The following is a 17,854-nucleotide window of genomic DNA, read 5'->3' as shown; positions in this document are numbered from 1 at the left end:
GGAGCTGCGTGGTGCAGCCCCTGACCCTGTACCCCAGCTGGAGCACCGGAGCGGGGTAAGCCCCAGACCCTGCTCCCCAGCAGGAGCTCAAGGGCTGGCTTAAAACGGCTTGTAGGCCGGATCCAGCCCACAGGCCGTAGTTTGACCACCCCGATCTGGCTCCATTGACTCCAATGAAACTACGGCCGATGGACCCCAGCTGGGATCTGGCCCCTTTTGCATGCAAATGCTGCTTACCCCGGTTTAAAGCTGTTCATCCTGATTCTCATTCACACCGAGTCCCCTTTACAACTCTCTGCTCACTGCACGACCCCGGTGAAGGAGCCAGGACGTGGCTGAGAATCAGGCCCAGTTAAGCGGCCTTCAGCGGAGTGACTCCCGGTTTGTGCTGGGGTGATGGGGCTGCAGGGAACCGGAGCTGCAGGGCCAGTGTGAATGTTGTTCCCAGGGGCTGGTGTCTGGAACGCAGCTAATCGGAGCATTTTCTCTCCTTCTCTCGCAGATGCGACATGGTCAGAGGCAGGATGGGAACGAGCCCTGGCTGGTCACTGCGGTTGATGGCTCTGTGGCCTTTCTATGGTAGGTACTGCCTGTTCCTGCTTTGCTCTCCTGCTTCTATTGAGAGATCTGGTGTCACTTTAATTGTCCATTTCCCTCCTGGGTTTGCCCCCCTCCCCTTTTTTTTAGCTGGTCCCAGTCTGTCCCAGTGGCGCCGTTTCAGATTTTTTGGGGGGTGGGGACCAACTTTAACTGTGATTTCAAGGGGCTACTTAGGCACCTGAAAACTCCAGGTTTTTTTGCAGATAATAAGTTAGAAATTCACTGACAGGAGCCCTGTATCTAAATCTTTCTACAAGAAAGAAAAATATAGATACCAACCCCAATGAAAGCCATATTTTAAGTTTAGATGTAAGTTTAGAACAATCAGGAGATAATACAGATTTTATTTGTGTACGAATTTTAAGTTATTTTACAGATATAATTAAAAATACAATTGGAAAATAATTGTACAATCTGCACAGTGTCTAAAATTGTGTATGTCGGGGTATGTCTACACTACGAGAGTAGTTCGATTTTACTTAAATCGAATATGTGGAATCGATATTACAAAGTCGAACATGTGTGTCCACACTAAGGACAGTAATTCGACTTTGTGAGTCCACATTAACGGGGCAAGCGTCGACATTGGAAGCGGTGCACTGTGGGCAGCTATCCCACAGTTCCCGCAGTCCCCGCTGCCCATTGGAATTCTGGGTCGAGCTCCCAATGCCTTCTGGGGAAAAAAATGTGTTGAGGGTGGTTTTGGGTAACTGTCGTCATCGAACCGTCACTCCCGCCCTCCCTCCCTGAAAGCGCCGGCGGGAAATCAGTTCGCGCACTTTTCTGGTCAGTGACAGCGCGGACGCCACAGCACTGCGAGCATGGAGCCCGCTGCGATCATCGCTGCAGTTATGGCCGTTGTCAACACCTCGCACCTTATCATCCACCTTTCCCAGAGGCAGATGCTGAGAAATCGGGCGAGGAGGCTACGGCAGCGCGGTGAGGACCTGAAGTCTGAGAGTGGCACATACCTGTCACAAAGCACGGGACCCCGCGCCGAGGACATCATGGTGGCAATGGGTCATGTTGATGTTGTGGAACGGCGATTCTGGGCCCGGGAAACAAGCACGGACTGGTGGGACCGCATAGTGCTGCAGGTCTGGGATGAATCGCAGTGGCTGCGAAACTTTCGCATGCGGAAGGGGACTTTCCTGGAACTTTGTGAGTTGCTGTCCCCTGCCCTGAAGCACAAGGACACCCGGATGCGAGCAGCCCTGAGTGTCCAGAAGCGAGTGGCCATAGCCCTCTGGAAGCTTGCAACGCCGGACAGCTACCGGTCAGTCGCGAACCACTTTGGCGTGGGCAAATCTACCGTGGGGGTTGTTGTGATGCAAGTAGCCAACGCAATCGTTGAGCTACTGCTCTCAAAGGTAGTGACCCTGGGAAACGTGCAGGTCATCATAGATGGCTTCGCCGCGATGGGATTCCCAAACTGCGGTGGGGCTAAAGATGGAACTCACATCCCTATCCTGGGACCGGACCACCAGGCCAGCCAGTACATTAACCGAAAGGGCTACTTTTCAATGGTGCTGCAAGCACTGGTGGACCATCGGGGACGTTTTACAAACATCAACGTCGGATGGCCGGGCAAGGTTCATGACGCTCGTGTTTTCAGGAACTCTGGTCTGTTTAGACGGCTGCAGGAAGGTATTTACTTCCCGGACCACAAAATAACTGTTGGGGATGTGGAGATGCCTATAGTGATCCTCGGGGACCCAGCCTACCCGCTAATGCCCTGGCTCATGAAGCCCTATACTGGCGCCCTGGACACTGAAAAAGAACTCTTCAACTACCGGCTGAGCAAGTGCAGAATGGTGGTGGAGTGTGCTTTTGGCCATCTCAAGGGGAGATGGAGAAGCTTACTGACTCGCTGTGATCTCAGCGAAACCAATATCCCCATTGTGATAGCTGCTTGCTGTGTGCTCCACAATCTGTGTGAGAGCAAGGGGGAGACCTTTATGGCGGGGTGGGAGGTTGAGGCAAATAGCCTGGCATCTGATTACGCCCAGCCAGACAGCCGGGCGATTAGAAGAGCCCAGCGGGATGCGCTGTGCATCCGGGAGGCTTTGAAAGCTAGGTTCCTGAGTGAGCAGGGTAACCTGTGACTATTACGTTTGTTTACAGAGAACCTGAACCTGCCCCCGTTTCTTTACCCAGTAAATGTTCACTATCCTCTCCAGTTACATATCCCGTTCCCCCCGTTCCCCCCCTTCCAACACACGTTTAAAAATAAAATCACTTGAAATTTGTTAATGAACACCGTTTTCTTTATTACTGTTTTTGCGGTAAAGTGTTGAACCTGGGACGCAGACTGTGGTGGGGAGCAGGTGTAGTGTAGTGATGCAAAGGACGCTTCTAAACTCCAGGAATGACAGGCTCCGCAGTGGTGGACTGGTTGTTTCAACGGAGCCTGCCACCCCTCCTGTTCGGGACTCCGTGTGTGGGGGCTATGTGACTTTGTGGCAGGGGGAGGACGGTTACAGATCCCCTGCTGCGTGGCTCTGTGATCCAGGATAAGGACCGCTGCATAAGATCTCTAACCGCCCTCCCCCGCCACAAAGTCACAGAGCCCCCCCCCCCACAGAACCACCTCCCAGACTGACCAGGGTAACTAGTGACTGCAATGTGTGTGTGCCCTGCTGCTGAACCTGCCCCCGCGTCTGTACCCTGGTAAAGGTGACTGTCCTGTCCAATTACCAACCCCCTTCCCCCCCTTCAAACAGACTCTCCTCTAAAAGAACATGATGGAAACAGTAATTAACAGAAACGTATTTTTTATTAGCAACCACAAATGAAACTGGAGGATGAAACTGGGACGGGGGCTTGGGTGAGGCGGGAAGGAAAGGACTTATCAAATTTTGGGGAATGAGAGCCTTCTGGTACTTGAGCAGTCTGCAGGGGTGGAGTGAGAGTTTTCACGGACTCTGCCGCCCCTCCTTCTTGGGACTTTGGGTGAGGGGGGTATGGGACTTTGTGGTGGGGGAGGGCGGTTAGAGATAGACTGTAGCGGGGCTCTGTCCTCCTGCCTCCGATCCTGCAGAACATCCACAAGGCGCCGGAGCGTGTCTGTTTGCTCCCTCATTAGTCCAAGCAGCGTTTGAGTCGCCTGCTGGTCTTCCTGCCACCACCTCTCCTCCCGTTCCATGTGTGATCGGTGGATTTGGGACAAGTTCTCCCTCCACTGGGTCTGCTGTGCTGCCTGGGCTCGTGAGCAGCCCATAAGTTCCGAGAACATGTCCTCCCGTGTCCTCTTCTTCCTACGCCTAATCTGCGCTAGCCTCTGGGAGTGTGATGCCAGGGTAGGTCGGGAGACAGTCGCAGCTGTGGGATGGGAAAAAGGGAGTGAATTCCTCAGAAAGATAAATTTAGTTGTGAACAAAGAACATAGTCTTTCTCTGTGAACAAGACCATGCACAGCACCTATCACATGCGCACTCAGGACAAGGTCGAATTTTCGGCCTTCGCATTCAGTGCCTGGGGTCTTGCAGTGCAGATCAGACAAGCGGGACAGGACAGCGGAATTTGGGTAACAGGCTGACATGGTAAGCCGTAGACTTGTGGCTGCTTAAAACTTTAATAATAGCACTGGCCTCCTTTCACGTTCAAAGCAATGCCAGTCCCTGCTGCCAGTAATCCGGCAAGCATGAACTCTGCCCCTGTCCCACCCCCTCGCGGCTGTCCCAGGGAAAGATCCCTGTATGCTGCTCCTCTCCCGTCTCCACCGCGTGGCTGTAAACCGCCGGTTACAGTTCTGTAAAGGAACAGGCAAGCAGTCCCAATACTAACATTCCCCTACCTAATTCAAAGCAGGTCACCATGAGCGACATCACTCTGATGAGGATTTCAGAGACGGAGAAAGAACGGATGCTTCGGGAAAGCCTGCAAAGACCAGGGCCCTATGCTGCCATGCTCTGCAAGGCAATGATACCCGAGTACTTGATTGTCTCCTGGTGCGGAAACGTTTCCTACCACGGAGGACCCAATAAGGCCGCTCTCCCCAGGAACCTGATGCAAAGGCTTTCCAATTACCTCCAGGAGAGCTTCCTCGAGATGTCCCTGGAGGATTTCTGCTCTATCCCCGGACATATAGACCGGATTTTACTGTAGCTGCACTGGCAGGGACTAAACAGTAGAGCGCCTAGGGCAAAACAATCATGCTAAACCGGACATTGTTAGATTTTTTTTCAGTAGTTGCACTGCCAAGGACTGAAACGTTAAGCGCCTAGGGCAAACTAATCATGAAAAACCCATTGTTAATATTGTTAATATTCCTGTTCTGTTAAAAATAAATGTTTACATGTTTAAAACACTTACTGACTGATCCTTCCCCTGATTCTGTGTCCGGGTTAACGCCTGGGGACGGTTGGTAGGGGATCTCTGTAAGGGTGATGAAGAGATCCTGGCTGTCGGGGAAATCAGCGTTGTAAGCGCTGTCGACTGCCTCGTCCTCCTCATCTCCTTCCTCATCTTCCCCGTCCGCTAACATGTCCGAGGAACCGGCCGTTGACAATATCCCATCCTCAGAGTCCACGGTCAGTGGTGGGGTAGTGGTGGCGGCCGCACCTAGGATGGAATGCAGTGCCTCGTAGAAACGGGATGTCTGGGGCTGGGATCCGGAGCGTCCGTTTGCCTCTTTGGTCTTCTGGTAGCCTTGTCTCAGCTCCTTGATTTTCACGCGGCACTGCGTTGCATCCCGGCTGTATCCTCTCTCTGCCATGGCTTTTGAGATCTTCTCGTAGATCTTTGCATTCCGTCTTTTTGATCGCAGCTCGGAAAGCACGGACTCATCGTCCCACACAGCGATCAGATCCAAGACTTCCCGATCAGTCCATGCTGGGGCCCTCTTTCTATTCTGAGATTGCACGGCCATCTCTGCTGGAGAGCTCTGCATCGTTGCCAGTGCTGCTGAGCTCGCCACGATGTCCAAACAGGAAATGAGATTCAAACTGCCCAGACAGGAAAAGGAATTCAAATTTTCCCGGGGCTTTTCCTGTGTGGCTGGTCAGAGCATCCGAGCTCGGACTGCTGTCCAGAGCGTCAACAGAGTGGTGCACTGTGGGATAGCTTCCGGAGTTATTAGCGTCGATTTCCATCCACACCTAGCCTAATTCGACATGGCCATGTCGAATTTAGCGCTACTCCCCTTGTTGGGGAGGAGTACAGAAGTCGAATTTAAGAGACCTCTATGTCGAACTAAATAGCTTCGTGGTGTGGACGGGTGCAGAGTTAATTCGATGTAACGGTGCTAAATTCGACATAAACTCCTAGTGTAGACCAGGCCTCGGTTATGTATGTGCTTTTCCATTGATACAGTTATACTGGGACAACCCCGAGAGCGCACGCACTGACTCTGGGGTAAACCTGCCTTATACCAGTCTAGTGCAGTGTTACTGGGTCGCGGCATGTCAGGCACTGGGTCGCCTGGCTCAGCACCCAGGGACCCTAGTGGCGCTGGTCAGCACCGCCAATCAGGCCGTTAAAAGTGCCGTTGGCAGTGCTGCTCGGCTAAGGCAGGCTAGTCCCTACTTGTTCTGAAACCGCGCTCCACCCTGGAAGCGGCCAGCAATGGATCTGACTTCTAGGGAGTGGGGCCTTGGGGTCCGCACGCTGCCCCCGCCGTGAGCACCGGCTCTGCACTCCCATTGGCCAGGAACTGGCCAATGGGAGCTGCGGGTGGGAGGGGCACTGCCTGCGGGTAAGAACCGTGCGGAGCCTCTTCCGCAACTCTGCCTAAATGCCGGAGCTGCTGCTGGCCGCTTCCAGGCTGCAGTGCGGTCCGTGGTGCCAGGACAGGCGGGAAGGCTGCCTTAGCACCCCGCTGTGCCGCTGACCGGGAGCCGCCGGAGGAAAGCCCACGCCCGAACCCCACGCCCCAATCCCCAGCCCTGTGCCCCCCCCAAACCCGGAGCCCCTTCCTGCATCCCTCATCCCCGGCCCCACCCCAGAGCCTGCACCGTCAGCCCAGAGGCCTGACCCCCTCCTGCACCCCAACTCCATGCCACAGCCCTGAGTTTCCTCCCACACCCTGAACCCCTCATTCCCAGCCCCACCCTGCAGTCCTCACCCCCAGACCCCAACCCTCTGCCCCAGCCTTGAGCCCCTCTCACACCCCAAACCCCTCATCCCCAGCTCCGTTGAGTCTCAGGCATCAACAATTTTCTTCAACTGGGTCCCCAGAAAAATAGTTTGAAAAACACTGGTCTAGGGTAGTCCCCCTCATATACAGAACTAGCTGTACTGGTTTTAAACCCCTTCATACCACTGCAGCTGCAGCCACGTCTACACTACACCCTTCTGCCAGCACAGGCCCTGTCTCCACTATGAACTAGGGGTCCGATTCCCCAGCTCGCGGTAGTTCAGGGATAGCTGGGGCGAGTATAGAAAGCCGTGTAAATGCAGTAGCACAGACAACAACAGCTGCAGCCAGTGGGCACATACTCAGCATGGCTAAGCCAGGCCCCTGTTGCCGCTACTTGTCCTACCGTGGCTCCGCGGCTATTTATACCCCCTACACTGGGTCTAGTTCACGTCTACAACCCGCTAGTGTAGACGCAGGCCCTGTCTGCGCTAGGAGCACTTTGCCCGTTTACTTATCCCAGCAAAGCTCTTCTCGTGTGGCCAGGCCTATAGCATAGTGCGTAAAACCATCCCCTGTGAGCGCAACAAGCCATCAATAAAAGCCCAGACTGGCTGGGATAGCCGTGTGCACAAGGGACTTCCTCCAGCCCAGCAGGGTTAATGGAGGAATTGTACGTGGCAGTGCTGTGATGCTTTTTGTTACTAATCAGTAACCCGTGGGTCTGTGGGAATGGGGTGCACCTTCCACGGATGCACGTGTCCGACGGTGGCAGGCTTTTCAGCTCGTCAGTGCAAATATTTGGGGAGGGAGAGGAAATGTGGGTTCAAGGTGAAAGGCTCCCACACCAACCTCTGCTTCCCTTTAAGGAGTCGCTGGAGCACAGCCATCCATCACAGCTCACTATGGAGAGGACATCACTCTGGATTGCACCTTCCACCACATACCGGGGGTAAAACTCCAGCGACTGAACATCACCTGGAAGATGCAAAGAGCCGAGGGAGCAGCTCTTCTGGTTCACAGCTACTATGGGCAGAGGGACCTGTGGCAGGGACAGGACAAGGTTTACCGGGGCCGGACGCAGCTGTACCGAGAGGGAATCCACAAAGGAAATGCGTCCCTGCGACTCAGGGCTGTGCGCTTCCAGGACGAGGGCTCCTACCTCTGCTACGTCACCTCTGAGCTGAGAACCTCAACCCAGAAGATTTCACTGGCTGTGCTAAGTAGGTTTCCTCTGCCTGTGTACAATGTGATCGCCCAGCAGAGCCAGGTCTGGGTAAAGCGCCACAATCCCCCAGTGCAGACACAGGCCATGTTTGCGCCAGCAGCGCTTTGCCTTGACTTTCAGCCGCCATGTAGCCTTATGTTTTTCCACATAGGTTTAGCCCACACAAGCACAGTGCTTACCTTTGTCCCCCTCTCGCGGCTGTATCACCTAAAGAGATAATAGCCTACTAGTGGTAACAGCTGTTGGAGTTGTTCCTTTAGCTCATGGGACAGAAACGTGTGTCTTTAGTTCTAAGGGTCATGGGTTCAAAGCCCCCTGACAGCCTAAGCAGAGGGCTGGTGATGGTCTAGGTCTTTCTGTGGATGTGAATTTTGAAGGAAATGGTAGGTGGGTGCAAACTTTTTACTGCACAGAAAATGTGAAGTAGTGTAACGCTGTTAGTCTTCTCAGTAACGTGGAAGGTCTGTGTGTGTGTTGTGCTTGTGTGTCATGTAAGTATGGTGAGTTGGGAGTGTTGTAAATGTTATATTTATAGAGGGTGTATTGGGTGTCTATTCTGTTGTGTGCATGTTACGAGTGTGGCATGTTTGTATGTGTTACCATTGCTGGTTGGTTTCTATAAAATAGAATGAAAAATGTGACAAAAAGTTGCCTCTGGAGCTGGGGTAAATAATTCTGAGCCTTGTTTCTCGTTCAGGGGAGAGTGAAATGGAGTCTCCCATCGTAGCGGGGGCAGGACGTCACCCTGCGCTGCCCCTTTGAATTCGGATTAAACCTCCAGCCGTTGAACATCACCTGGAAGAAGGAAGAAGCCGAGGGGCGGGATCTCCTGGTTCACAGCTATTATAACGGATGGACACGTTGCAGAGACAAGATGTCGCTTACAAGGGCAGAACACAGCTCCACCTGGAGAGATTCCCGCAGGGAAATGCGTCCCTGACGTTACGGAGAGTTCGCAGCCAGGATGAGGGATTCTACATCTGCCATGTCAAGCCGGAACTGGGGCGGTTTTCTGTGCGGATGCAAGTTACAGTTGAAGGTACGGGACAGCGTGTAGTACAAGGCCCGAGGGGTTTTCCTACACTTGAGAAAAGCGCTTGAGGTAGCTACCTTGATCGAACCTTAACCTTTTCCCCAGCCTCGGCAGGATCTACCTTGATAGCTCTGGTCCAGGGTGTCCCTGCTTCCCCCTAGGGTCAGTATGAGCCATACGTGCATTGCTGGGTTCTGACCCTGCCCCCCATAGCCACACAAGGAAGAGGCCTTGTGGATACCTCAACGAAAGCTGCTGCTTAATGTGCAGCGGCAGGGGAAAAACCAACCAGATGTTAGGCTGCACAAGGGGTGGGAAGGAAAAGGCTGAGAATGTGCTAATAGCATCCATGAGAGTTTTTATTTTGTTTTCTGTTTGTCTTTTACAGGCTCTGTGAGTGACCAGCACCATCAGTTGTGTTCTATGTCTTGGTTTTAGCTCCATTATTATTAATTATACTGTATATTATCATTAAGAAGTGCCGTCCTTCCCAAGTGCGAAAATTCAAGTCTTTTCAGGGTGGGTCCCAATGGAACCAGCAGGAAGGCAGAGACCAGCCTGAGTCAAACCCGTTGACAGCCAATGAATCAGCAAATCCAAACACATTCCTGCCGCCACCTGCCAGCTCCTTCCTGGTGCGACACGAGACATGTTTGATTCCTTCTTGTTTGCATGTGCTGGGGGGTGTTATGGGGTTGGGTTGCTGGGCGACAAGGAGGATTCTTAGATCGTTACAAATATTTGGTTTTGCTTTAAACTGTGGCATTGTTTCCTGGCTGGTTTTGTTATTGATATTGTTAGTTGTTATGGAGCAGCAGCAGCCAGGAGACCCACGTCCTGTACACGGGGGGATGATGGCGGGATATGGGGGAGGATTGCAAAAGTTGAGCAGCAGCAGAAGGTGAAACCACAGCACGTACTAGGGGAACAAGAACCTGCAGGGGGGAGGTTGACCTTGTGGTGAAGCTTCTCCCAAGTTGGGTTCAAGTTCCAGTGTTGCCACATACAGCAAACCCCTCTGGAAAGGCCTTTCAATAGGAATTTGCTCCTTGGTCCTTCAGTGCTGGCACTGACCAGATAATCTACCAAGTGCCAGCTATGTCACAGGTGCAGCATTTAAATCATAGGGAGGGAGTGAAATGCACAAAGGGACATCCTGTGGTATAACTAACAAAGTGTCACTTAAAGAGAGTTCCCTTTCTGCAATGCCAAACACTTCATGTGTCAGGCACAGCAGTGCTGCGGATCCATAGCTCCTAACATAGATTTTCTTTCCTCTCCCCAAATGTGAATCTTTTCTAGGAGACAGACTTGAACTCACAGTCCAAAGGAGAGGCTACTACCACACACCGGAGAGGCTCTGAAGTCGTGACACCAGGTTCTCATGGTGACACACAGTCTTTGAGCTCCTTGGGTAAAATACTGTATTTTTCATGCTTTGGGGGTTTATAACCAAATCAGCCAGTGGCATTAGCAGCACTTGATGTTTAGCTGAACTAAGAAGGGACAGAGTCATTAGTTTATTAGGATCAGGAATGGTTCAAGCTGGTACAAGATAGAGGAAAATGCGCCAAATCCAGAACTACAGTGATTTAAACCCGCTGAGGATCTGGCCCTGGGCACTTCAGTATCCTTGGGAGGGCAAGTTTCGAGATCATGGTTAAAATTTTCAAAAGCATCAAAGTGACTTAGGAGACTGAATCCTATTTTCGAGGATGCCTGGAGCACATTGGAACCTAACTCCCGGTGACTTTCAGTGAAAGCCGAACGTATTTAAGTGACAGGCAGGGCTAGTTCTACCATCCAATTATTGGGGAGGGGAAGAATTGAGTATTTTGGGGGCTCCGAGATATTGCTGTTTAAAAAACAAACAGACTTCCAGGAGTCCAGAGGCTAATTCGACCCCTGGAAAATCTTGGAAATTAAAAATTTAAGATTGTAAAATTTGGCCCCTGCGTCAGTATTTTGCTGTGATTTATATGCAGGATGAAGCCTATATAATCTGCTGCAATTCCACTGTTTAACACTGGATAAATTTGTACCTATAAGGGCCTTTCTGATGATAATTGGGGCCCCGGGCCAGGACTGGGGCCTCTGGGTGCTACCGTAATACACCTAATAAATAGCAATAATAATGTACAGCACCTAGCGCAATAGGGGTCTAGGTCAGGACTGGATCTCTTCAGTGCTACTGTAATACACCTAATAAATAGCAATATACAATAGCAATAATGTACAGCACTTAGCCCAATGCCGTCAGGGCCAGGAGTGAGGCATCTAGGCACTACATAATACACCTAATAAAAAGTAACAAAATTTGTTTGCTACAGTGCTAGTTCTGTTACCAGGGGTTCTCTAAACCCAAAGCTCTTGGTAACTTTACTGTCTGCGAGGCAGTATCAGGAAATAAAACAAGGGAGATGCAACACCTCTGTCTGCTATATGGCTCTTTTTCTAGATCATTTATGAATATGTTGAACAGCACTGGTTCCAGTACAGACCCCAGGGGGACACCACTATTTACCTCTCTCCACTCTGAAAACTGATTGTTTATTCCTGCCCTTTGTTTCCTATCTTTTAACCGGTTACCGATCCAAGAGAGGACCTTCCCTCTTATCCCATGGCAGCTTACTTTGCTTAGAGCCTTTGATGAGGGACCTTGTCAAAGGCTTTCTGAAAGTCCACGTACATTATATCCATTGGATCCCCCTTGTCCACATGCTTGTTGACCCCCTCAAAGAATTCTAGTAGATTGGTGAGGTGTGATTTCCCTTTACAAAAACCATGTTGACTCTTCCCCAGCAAATCATGTTCATCTATGTTACCGGCTTTGCCCGTTACTTTTGGGTATTCTCATTTATTAGGGTTACTCTTCGGGGTGGGGGGTTCTGTAATTCTATCAATGTGCTGCTTGTGTCACTTGTGTTCTCATACGGAGCTCTACTTCTCCCTTCTGCAAGTCCCCTCCCAATGGAGCTATCCTTCAGGACCTCGGTTCCCCAGGTCTGGGGTCTTCCAGCCCCAGAATCAGATGAACACCCCCCCCCCCCCACACACACACACACACTAACAGAGTGCGTCTGAGAGGACCGGGTTAATCAGCACTCCCAAGCTGACCCCTTATATGTCCCTGGACTCAGCTGATTGGATCGAGCAGGATCTCCAAGCTGCCACCCTCGTATGTCCCAGGTTCAGCACGTCCCTATTCCCACTGTCACATTACAATTGTTCTGGGAGTAACCCACTTGATGAGCAAACCCCACAGGATTTTTGGGCGCTGCAGGGATCTTTCAGCTTAGGTACGAGGAGCGTTGCTGCAGAGCGAATGAGGAAACCAAAAAACACCCACAAGGGGGAGCAAAAGAGAGAGAGAGAGAGAGAAGTAACCAGCTTAATCCTGAAAGTTATTTATTGCCAGGTAATAACTGTAGGGGAGCCAAACAAACAAAGCACTGATAATATTAAATCTAACTTAAATATGATTATAAAAGTCACGTTTACAAAACTATAACTGATCACAGAAGTCAGGGTCAGAAGGGTACACCGAGAGAGAGACAGAGAGAGAACTGGGTTCTCACCACTCCGTGAAGTTTGAATCGATCGGGGGTCCCAGGTGGTGGTGGTAGCTGAGGGTCTGGAGTCCTGGAGCCAGGCAGAGCCCCCAGCACGATCAGTCAGGAGAAGATGAAGTCCCAATGGAACTGATGCAGATTTTGGATCCAGGCATCAGGACACTTACTTGAGCGTGGGTAGGGGTTTTTGTAGAGAAACAACAATGGTTCATTGGAGAATACTAGATTTGTTTATGTGTAAACAAGGTAGTATACCAAAGTTGTTTTGTTCAGGCTAGACAATAGGAACTGATCATTCCTGGTTTGGGGCGGTGTTCCTTGGAGGGAGCTCACAGTGCAATTATGGAGCTTCACTATTTTGGATACCAATAAAGGATTCATTACTAGAATTGGTCTGATAACTACTGAGCTGGGTGTGTGCAGGTGGGTTCATTAACATCTGGAGCAGAGATCCCCCATCATGCAGTGCTTCCCTGGTTTTCTGGTCCCAGAGTTCCATGCGGTTCTTGCCTTGGAATCTCTGTTCTCCATTCTGTATGCTAATGGAGATGCCTCCTTGTCCCATTTTAGATGCAAATGAGGCTAGGGGAGTTTCCTTAATTATGTCACCCTTATCCCATGGGTTTAGGTGTGTCTCCCAGGGCCTTTTCATTGCTTTTTGTAAGTCTTTCTTCCGATGCAGAATTTGGTTCAGGCAGAGGCTGGGGGAGGGGGGTCTTTTGTGAGTCAGACAGGCTGGGTACTGTGTCCTGGTCCCCCTAGAACACAGAGCTGCTAGGTAACATCTATGTGTCTGAACCCAGTACTGAAGTTCGGCTTACCAGCTTGTAATTGCCAGGATTGCCTCTGGAGCCCTTTTAAAAAATTGACGTCACATTAGCTATCCTCCAGTCATTTGGTACAGAAGCTGATTTAAATGCTAGGTTACAAACCACAGTTAGTAGTCCTGCAATTTCATATCTGAGTTCCTTCAGAACTCTTGGGTGAATACCATCAGGTCCTGGAGACTTATTACTGTTTAGTTTATCAATTTGTTCCAAAACCTCCTCTAATGACACTTCAATCTGGGACAGTTCCTCGGATTTGTCACCTAAAAAGAATGGCTCAGGTTTGGGAATCTCCCTCACATCCTCAGCCGTGAAGACTAATGCAAAGAATTCATTTAGTTTCTCCACAATGGCCTTATCATCCTTGAGTGCCCCTTTAGCATCTCGATCGTCCAGTGGCCCCACTGGTTGTTTAGCAGCTTCCTGCTTCTGATGTACTTGAAATTTTTTTTGCTATTACTTTTGGAGTCTTTGGCTAGCTGTTCTTCAAACTCTTTTTTGGCCTTCCTAATTATAATTTTACACTTCACTTGCCAGAGTTTATTCTCCTTTCTATTTCCTCACTAGGATTTAACTTCCACTTTTTAAAGGATGCCTTTTTGCCTCTCAGTGCTTCTTTTACTTTGTTGTTTAGCCACGGTGGCTGTTTTTTGGTTCTCTTACTCTGTTTTTTTAATTTGGGGTATAAATTTAAGTTAAGCCTCTATTAAGGTATCTTTAAAAAGTTTCCATGCAGCTTGCAGAGATTTCACTTTTGGTGCTGTACCTTATAATTTCTGTTTAACTAACTTCCTCCTTTTTATGTAGTTTTCCTTTCTGAAATTAAATGCTATGGTGTTGGGCTGCTGGGGTGTTTTCCCTGCCACAGGGATGTTAAATTTAACTATTATCAAGCAGTCCAGCTATATTCATCTCTTTGACCAGGTCCTGTGCTCCACCTAGGAATAAATCAAGAATTGCCTCTCCTCTTGTGGGTTGCAGGACTAGCTGCTCGAAGAAGCAGTCATTTAAGGTGTCAAGAAACTTTGTCTCTGCATCCCGTCCTGAGGTGACGTACCCAGTCAATATGGGGATAGTTGAAATGCCCCGTTATTATTGATTTTTTTTATTTATATAGCCTCTCTAATCTCCCTGAGCATTTCACAGTCACTATCACCATCCTGGTCAGGTGGTCAGTAATATATCCCTACTGCTATATTCTTATTATTCAAGCATGGGATTACTATCCATAGAGATTCTATGGTACAGTTTGGTTCATTAACAATTTTTACTTCATTTGATTCTACGCTTTCTTTCACATATAGTGCCACTTCCCACCAGCAAGACCAGTTCTGTCCTTCGGATATATCTTGTACCCTGGTATTACTGTGTCCCATTGATTATCCTCATTCCACCAAGTTTCTGTGATGCCTGTTATCATTAGATGTTTGGCTGCGTGTGTGTTTTTCTGTGTGCTGTTCCAGCTCTGCGCAGACAGCTGGCACAGCAGATTCCGAACAAACCGCCCAATGCCCACAAAATCCGTTAAGGTGCGAAGGCGCCTGGCCATGTTTATTGCCGACGAAGCACAGTAATAGCACCTCGCAGGCTCTAGAAAGATACTAAGACGTGTATGCCCGAGACAATGGAGGGAAGCTCTGTCAGTGGCAAGACTTTTCACTGCTTTTTAGGCTGCCCAAAGACACTCCCTCTGAGATACATCTTTATACACAGATACAAACAAATTGCGTATTGCGCCTGACATATTAGGGTGCCACCCATTGCCTTGTACATGTTAGTTTCATTAAAACATTTGTATTTATTATGCTGTCATCCTGACCTTGTCCTTAAGATGGGTCAGCGTGTTCCTGTTATCTTTGGGGAATGCACTGGCATTGTGGTGCTTTGGTACCACCCTTCTGCAATGTGCTTGCATGAGTGTTTTGTGCCTAGCACCTCTCAGGAATACGTGTTTTTTACAATATTAACCCTATGCTTGCCAAATTCTGTAAGCAGGGCCTGCCTCTTGCTTACAACTTACTTTTGCTTTATACCATATCAGCAAAGTTTTCACTACTTTAGCCCAGGCCTCAGACCTCATACCAGGCCTTTGATACATGGGTTTATGTTTCAGGCCATCTTCTTACTATACCTACCATATCAATATTTTTATTTAATATGGGGCACTCTAGTTCACCCACTTATTATTTAGACTTCTATCATTTGTATATAAGCACTTTAAAAAATGGTCACTTTTTAGCTGTCTGCCATTACGTGATGCAATTGAATGGGACTGTTTTTCATTTGACTGTTCCTCATCAGATCCTTCCCATATTCTATCATCTACCATCCTCTCAAAGAAAAAACCATTAAGCAAGCACTTTTTAAGCCGTTAGCTGTTTTTCACATACACTTACCCCAACATATAAGAGAGGACATAGAGTCAAGTTTACTCCATGTGATTGCTGCACACCCCCTCCCGGCTCTCCTTGATTATGCTAAATTCCTGCAAAGTCCTGCTAAATAGCCACTCTTGTCAATAAGCAAAATAATTGATATTACAGTACTGGCAGTTGGCAGTGGCTTGTTCACCCAGCTGGTTGCTAAAAGTCCCCCTCATCAAATACTAGGGTATTTTAAGGCTCTTTTGGACTGTCAGAGCAGTGTAAGGGGCTTTTGTGTAATGTCTTGTCTACACAGGGAGTTATTCTGGATTAACTAATCCCGCTTAACTATTCTTGCTCAATTCCATGTGTGGACTCACCTGAGCTAATCAGGACTAGTTAATCGACTTCAGAGTCAGACCAGACCTTATTTCAGATTCATTTTCACATGCAGACAAGCCCGCTGACCACCCCGCCCCATTCCCTACATCACCCTGATATTTTCTGGCTCTCTCCTATCTAAGCATTGACTGCACCAAACTCTGCTTTTCTTGTGATCTGACCAGTATCCGAGGGCTTTTCTACACAAGAGTGTTATACTGCATTAAAGATACCGGTGCTACAGCTCCTCTAGTGTACATGAAGTTAGATCAGTACGCAGGTGCCAGGACAGATTAGTCCTGTATGGGAATGGGAATAAGCCATATTGGTATGAGTCACCTTTTAGCCATATAATTGTGTCCACACTAGCAATTGTACTGGTCTTTCTATGGGTATGTCTACACTGGAAACAGTCCTAGATGCTGCCCTCATGTGTTTCAGAATCCTCCATTCATTCAATAAAATACAAGTAGTGGGTGGCTGTCATGCTTTGGGGTTCCACCCAGAACAGTGATGGGTTGTGTCACTGCCTTCCCTGTAGCCATGGGGAACTTTAAATGCTTTGCCCCTGTGGCACACAGCTCAGACTCCGGAAGCCAGCAGACAAGCCTGCGGCCCTCTGAGCATGGGAGGGACAGCCACGGTCCAGCGCTCTGCCCCCAGCAGCCCGCCTGCAACACAACAGACCCGCTCTGGTACCCACCAGCCTGGGTTACCTTTTCCAGGGTGAGACCAGCACTCCCCCGTCCCAAATTTCCCCAAAGCCATCCGCCCTGAAGTGTCCAGCCCTCTCCTGGGATGGTCAGAGACACAATAGGTTTGTTGTTCTTTAAAGAGACAGAAGCCCGAGTTTATTACTTTTGCTGGAGTTACCAGTCACTTCAGTTCACACCCCACACTGTGGGGGATTAGATGAGAAGTAAAACCAGTTTACTAAGGCTATGTCTACACTGCAATTTCTAGGGGTAAAACTTTTGTCAGTCAGGAGTGTGAAAAAAATACCCCCCCGACCATCAAAAGTTTTACTAGTGAAAAGCACCAGTATGGACAGCGCTTTGTCGGTGGGAGACGCTCTTGGTCCTGTCCCTCATTGGGGGTGGTTTTATTTTGTTGGCAGGAGAGCTCTCTCCTGCTGACACAGAGCGGCTACCCTGCGTACCTTACAGTGGCACGGCTGTGGTGGTGTAAGGTTCACAGTGTAGACATAAAACCTCTCTTTTGTTAGGCTCAGTGAATTCAGGTACAAGGGCTAAAGACAAAATGATGACAAGCAAATAAAAGTCCATAAATACACTTTCTAGCGGCTAAGACTTAACAAGTTACAGTCTCAGTCCAAGGTAGATTTCTTCCCACTTTGTCTTCTTCCAGCCATACCTGACCTTCTGTCTCTCCACAAGCTCCCTGGGTGCCCCCCCATCCCCCTCTATTTGAAAGACTCCCTACCCCAAGCCAGGGGCTCTGTATGCTCCCCATCCCCCTTCCCATTATCATTTCTTTCCTTTCTGTCTGTGAGATCTGTCATTAAGATGTCGACATGTTCCGTTCCGTTGGGAGAATGTTGTTTGTGGTACAGTTGTAATCATGCCTGTCCCAGGATATTAGAGAAACAAGGAAGGTGCGGGGATAGCTTTTATTGGACCAATTTCTGTCCGAGAGAGAGAGAGAGAGAGACAAGCTTTGGGCTCTTCTCCAGATCTGGGGAAGGAGAGAGCGGAGAGCTGTGGAGGTGTTAATAGGGCCATCAACTGGTTCTTTGATTTACAGACACTAGGTC

Source organism: Emys orbicularis, chromosome 20, assembly GCF_028017835.1.
Source record: "Emys orbicularis isolate rEmyOrb1 chromosome 20, rEmyOrb1.hap1, whole genome shotgun sequence".
Classification (NCBI taxonomy): domain Eukaryota; kingdom Metazoa; phylum Chordata; order Testudines; family Emydidae; genus Emys; species Emys orbicularis.
The sequence above is the reverse complement of the archived record's forward strand: the minus strand, read 5'-3'. Positions refer to the sequence as shown.